The sequence below is a fragment of the Heliangelus exortis genome, chromosome 4, assembly GCF_036169615.1.
Source record: "Heliangelus exortis chromosome 4, bHelExo1.hap1, whole genome shotgun sequence".
Lineage (NCBI taxonomy): Eukaryota > Metazoa > Chordata > Aves > Apodiformes > Trochilidae > Heliangelus > Heliangelus exortis.
In genome coordinates, this window is record NC_092425.1 from 38,325,088 (window position 1) to 38,331,656 (window position 6,569).

The window sequence follows — 6,569 nt, forward strand, 5'->3', positions numbered from 1 at the left end:
GGTGCTTTCTGAGCAGAGCTGGGTGGACCAGGGGACACCCAAGATTAAAGAAGGTTGATGGGGCAACTGAAAGTTAAGAATTTTCTCACTTTTACCCACAAAACCAATCTAAATAAACTCCCAGTAAAAAATAATGGATGTTCCGTGTGTCTGGGTGGTGCTTTCTGAGCAGAGTTGGGTGGACCAGGGGACACCCAAGATTAAAGAAGGTAGATGGGGCAACTGAAAGTTAAGAAGTTTCTCACTTTTACCCACAAAACCAATCTAAATAAACTCCCAGAAAAAATAATGGATGTTCCCTGTGTCTGGGTGGTGCTTTCTGAGCAGAGCTGGGTGGACCAGGGGCCACATAAGATTAAAAAGGTAGATGGGGCAACTGAAAGTTAAGAATTTTCTCACTTTTACCCACAAAACCAATCTAAATAAAATCCCAGCAAAAAATAATGGATGTTCCATGTGTCTGGGTGGTGCCGGTGCTTTCTGAGCAGTGTTGGGTGGACCAGGGGCCACATAAGATTAAAAAGGTAGATGGGGCAACTGAAAGTTAAGAAGTTTCTCACTTTTACCCACAAAACCAATCTAAATAAACTCCCGGCAAAAAAACAGTTGATGAAAATTCTACAACAGTGAGTTTCGGGTTGACTTGCTGTAGACATTCCTGGCAAGCAAGGTCTCTTTTAAGGTATGTTAAGATTTAAGATATGTGCTGGTGTTTGAACAGAAGAAGACAGGATTGTGGGGTGGGTGACAGATTGTTCCCCTGGAAAGTATCACCAAAATAAATCTGATAATAAATCTGATAACATGGACAAGAGTGTCATCTGTATGTCCTTACCTTGCAGCAAGCCATGTGTCTCCTCTTTGAGGTGACAGCCAGGTGACAGCCAGGCAGATCCCACTGTGCCAATGGGAGGTGTTTGCTAATTTGTCTGATGATCAGGCTCGGTTCTGACCCACCATTGGGTCCCAGGGCAAGGTGTGGATGCTTTGCTGAGGTTTACTGCTCTTCATGCCAACCTCTCTCTAGGGACACCCTATTAAAAGTGCAAATCATAAAGCTACCAGAGCAGGGACTATAACATAGACTAGAAAAGTGATGGTTCATGCTTCATAATCAGGGAGATTTAAGAAGGGTTGCTTTCAGAACATGAAAACAAGGAGCAGTGTGGTAGGAAGTAATCTGCCTCTTACAAGAACTAAAAAATCTGAAACAAATTCTTCTCTTAGTACTGGATAAAATTCTATGCAATGCCTATAAGGTAATATGTGAATGTTGGATGAAAAGAAGAGTATTTATATTTATTGTATGCCACATCATGTAACGATCATCTAAGAAGTCTTTCCTTTGTTGTGGTTTAAAACTAGATCATATCCTGCCAGGGAAAATATGGAAACAGATTTTTTGAACACTGGGTGTCTGTATAAATATTTTCTTATAATGCTTACATCTCGAGTAGCTGTAGAAGATAAATTGCTTGTTTTCAAAATGACTTTAAAATCTTATTTTTTAAAAGGCTCTTTAATAAAATTGGTACTTTCAAATAATTAAATCTAAAAAATGTGTTCTCTAAAACAGCCACCAATTCTTTTGAGGCTTCTTTGTAAATTAGTTATGGATACTTAGATGAGAGTTGAACTTGCCCTCAAAATTGTTGAACTATGTATGTTTTGGCTGGTAAATGATTTCTAACAGCATCTATAACATATAGTATTTACATTCCTGATCTGTACATATTTGCTCACATATCTGACTACATTAAAAACAAAAATCACAGAAGAAAACAAAGGAGTCACAGAGGGAAATTGTTATCTGGATCTGTATATACAAGCCATAAACTTTAAAAGTGTTTTTTATATATATAAAGTGGGCCCCTCTTAATTCTTGTATTTTTCATGCTTTGTTTTCTAGCTCAGGATGTGCAGATCAAGATGTCAGCATCTGATGGTGGAACAGCTCCATGAAGAGAGATTGTAAGCAATGCTTCCTAGCTTAGTCAAGAGCCTGTGGGGCAGAAAACTCATTTGGGTAATGAGACACAGGTCTTAAATTTGGGAAATGAGATTCCATCACCATCAGGTTTTAAATAGGAGTCTCCAGCATCAGTCTTCACCACCACCCTACTGGCTATTAAATCTCTGTGGTCTGTTTGGTGTTTTCCTGAACATATGAAATAGTTTCTTACCAACATGTTCTCAAGAACAAGTATAGTCTTGATTATATGATTAATTTTACAGTATTTCCACATTTCTTAAAAAAAAGAAAAGAAAAAAGGAAAACCCAATTGACTGTAGGCTGTTTCAGTAACATATCACACGTTGCCATTCTAAATAAATTTGATAGACTATAAGTATCTATGTGTCCCATGTTCACCATCCTAATTCTGTTATCCAGTTAAGAACTATGCTTCAAAAAGCATGAAATTGCCTTAAAATGGATGTAAAAATAAAAAAGTCAAGTCTTTTTCATCTGTTTACTGTTCTTGTTGACTGTGCAATTGCATCAACAAAAATGTGCATTTTTAAGCTGTAACTTTTACACCCATGGTAGCTTGAAATGTATTTGGGTTTGGTTAAAGAAAGGTGGGAATTTCTTCTGTTCCCTTGTCTCTAGGAATTGTGGTTCTAAGATAACAGGATAGCTCATTAGAGTATTGGGAGAGTGGTACTGCTCAAAGGAAAGACCAAATGATGTATAGAGGTCTCTTGATGCTACAATGTCCTGGTGTCATCAGTGAGAATTTATTCAGTGAAATAAATCCAAATGAGGATTTCTTAATAAAATGCAATTTTGATTTTTGAGAAACAGTCATTTCATTTCTGAACTTGAAGTTTTGGCTGTGCTGCAGATTTAGGTATCACCACTTCAGTGTAGATAAATATAAGTGATACCCTGGAAAAAGGCAATCTTGAATCTCTACGTGGAGTGATGGGCTCTGAATTGAACGTTACCACTTAGGAATGAGATGTTGGAATTATAATGAATAGTTATTAGGAAAGCATCAGTTTAATGCTCGGTAGCAATAAAAATGTAAATTGAATGTTAGGAATTATTAGAAGAGAAATAGAGAACAAAAGAGGCTGCATGAATCGCTGCAGAGTTCGTGTCCCCTCTTCTTAAAAAGGGTTGTGGAGAACAGGAGAAAATTCAGAGAAAAGAAATAATAAAAGAATGGAACACAAAAAGTGTCTTGTAACATTCTATGGCTTTGAGGAAAAAGAATACTGAGACTGATTGTCCCTTACCTCTTCCCAACAAGGTCTATAGGTGTCTCTGAGCCTAGCACATAAACAGTTCAAAACTACCTTATGTTTTTCCTTATGCAGTGAGTATTGGGTGTGGAAATTGCTGGTGCATATTATGAATGCTGGGAGTTAGCAGAGGCTAGAAAATAACAGCAAGAAAAAAAACCAAAAAACAAACCCCAAAACCCAAAAACAACCACAGAAGATCCCACTGTGGAAAACTAAATTATTCCCAGCACAGGAGACTCCAAGCACATCTGCTGGGATATCCATCACTGTGTGTTTTAATACTTCATCTGCTGTTGATTACTGCTGGAGACAGGCTCCTGTGCCACCTAGAACTATGATTTGAGTATGACCATTCTTATCATATGTAGCAACACTGGAAGGATTTGTCAATGGAGGAGCTAGGCTACTGGGATAGTTTTCTTGAGAGTGGACGATGCTTCTTGAGTCTGAAGCAGCTGTAGGATAAGCTTCTGTGTTCAGATGTTGATCTGAAATAGAAGGATCCAGGATTTAACCATGCTGTGAAGCCTTAAGGGCAGTGTGAATGTGCCTGAGCTATTTATCAGCCCAGGTGGGACCAGAGTATCTCTTTTGGTGTCTTTTTCACCCCTTTTACACCTGAGCATGAAAAAGTGTAACTGTAGGCTCACTTGTTTTGCAGAAAAGCAATAACTGGGATTCTGGATTATATTAGAGCAGCCCAAAAAGGTTCCTGGGCCCTGCCCAGCCCAATAGACTTTGTGTCCAAAGTTATAAAATATATAACTACACAGCCAGTTCAAGTAAGCCCATGGGCTGGTGGCCAAAGTTCTATCAGCATTTCCCTAAGTTCAGCCTTTATGTTCCTTAATAAATGCCAGCACTTAGTTATTTTTTTTTTTACCCAATTTTAAACAAACCCCCAAAATTTCAAAATTTACTGAGAAATGACATTTGGGAATGGCTTTACTTGAAGTCATCAAAAGAACTGCTATCAAAGACTTCACTGAAATAAAACCATTCAAGTGATAACACACTTGAAGCATTAACTTTTATAGTATTTAGTGATTGAAGATATGAAGTCCAAATGAAATTATTTAACCTTTTAGAAGTAAAAACAAATAGTTTTCTTGAAATTTTTTTGATGAACTAAATACATCTCTACAGATCCATGAGTCAGCACTTGGTAATGAAAAGCAGTCCTTCTGGAACAGCTTCAAACAGGCCTTACAGGATAGAAGACATTTAAAATTCCAACATGCAGATAAAAGCCCTCCTCCTAAAAAAAAAAAAAAACAACAAAAAGCCAAACCTGTTTTACCCTAAAAAGCAAAACTACACCAAACAAATGTTTATGTTTTGTGCCTGCATGTCACACATGAGTGCTTGTGAATATAGTCTAACACATTTGACAGTTCTGCTGGTCTTAATACTTAATTCTGCTCTCCCCCCAGGTTTTTTTGCACAATGTCTGCTTTCATCTTTACTTATTAATACTGCCTATAATGTGTTATATTCTACCCCATACAGCAATGCACATAGAAGCATTTTGAAGGCAAAATAATTTTCTAGCATTGATTTTGTACTCTTCTGTTTTATAACTCTTCATCTTTTTTTTTTTTCTTTTTTTTTAATGCTAATCTGGAAACCACAGATACTCAGACTCCATACCTTGCTCGAAAAAGGAACAAAGGCTGAACACTGTTTTGCTCCAAGTGTCAATCAGGACATAAGAAGTTAAATAGCAGCCAACACATTGGCAGATGAGTAACACAGAGTGGTTACTAAGCAGTGCTGAGTGCTGTTTGTCCTGGTGTACCTCAGCAGCTTAATGTGTTTACTTATTCATCTGCATCTGTTAGGGTGTAGCCTTTGTCAGTAATGGGTAATTTTCCCAGTAGAGACAAGGTTTTGGGGCTGTCTCACAAACCCATCCAGACCTAGAGGATATTACTGTGATTAAACTAATTGATTTCTATAGGTGCTAATCATGCAGGCTTTGGCAAAGCACAGTGATGGAAAACTTCAGTGTGCTACCTCCTTTCAACAGAAAATTCTTACTGCCTTTCACCCAGATCCTCATATCAAGAGATTTTTTTTTTTCCACCCCAATTTGGGTACGTATTGGATTTTTCTCTAGCTGTACCCCACACTGAGCAGATTTGCTTTATCAGCCTCAATTTCCTACTAGGAAATAGCCTGTGGATAAGGCAGGTTCTCAGCACAGTAAGGAGACTGTACTATTTCAGGCCTACCACAGGATCTGATTAAGCAAATGGAAATTACCTGACGAGTTGCTCCACATGTCTGCTTAAACACTTACTCCTGTGGTAGGATTTCCTCTGCCCTAACTGGTAGGGCTGGCTGTGAGGATGGCAGCTTGAAGTTTCAGGGCTGGGCTTCTCTCAAGAAGGGTTTCAACACAAAGAGAGTCACTCCTTGCCTCTTGGTGCCAAGGAGCAGGTGGACAAAGGATGTGGAGAGCCCTGGTGGCACTGGGAAGGAACCAGGGATGGCAGCAGCCTGGAAAAATGGGGAGTGGGGCAGAAAAAAGAAGGGGAGTGGGGCAGAAAAAAGACCCATCCTGCTTGCTCCATGCACCAGGATGCTTTCATCTCCCCTTCTCACCCTGGAGTTTTGTTGTCTCTGAGACTGTGGACCTTCCCAGGACCATCTCTCAAGCTTTCCTCTCTTCCCATCTTCTTTGCAAGCAAACCACCTGCAGCTTTGCAGCCTGAGTTCTGTGTCTTATGTGCCAAATCAAAACTTCTAAATGAATGACTGAGCCTGAGCTGGGGACTGCACTTAGGTTTGTGTGAGGGAAGAGGTTCCCCAGAGACACTTGATCTTGAGAAAATGCTCAGGAGCATATTGTAGCATTGCTGATCCCTCCCATTTGGAATTTGGCCTTTATTTCTCTGCAGCTTTCAGTTCAGCCTGGGCTGGCAGCTGAGGGGATGCAATAAGCCTGATTAAATTTCCATGATTTATATATCTGCAGCACATCGAGTCCGTAATTAAGACAATGGGGGACAGAGGCCCTGGTTGTGATGTACAAACAGAGACCTTCACTTGTCAGGTGAGAGAGAGAGAGGTGAGTAAGGCAGAGAATGCAAAGTCTGAGTATTGATTGGTGTGTTGGGTGGTAGCCTCTGTGTATTATTAGTGTGTTCTTACATCTTTTGTAGCCACATCAGAAGAGGAGAGGGTTAAGGTGGACTCTCCAGTAATTTAAACTCAATTACTTCACTGAATTACAGAGAGATGCTTATTACAAGAGGGTGTTGGGAGACAGATGATTGAAATATGGGTGCCTGTGGTGGAGCTTGGTGTTGTGA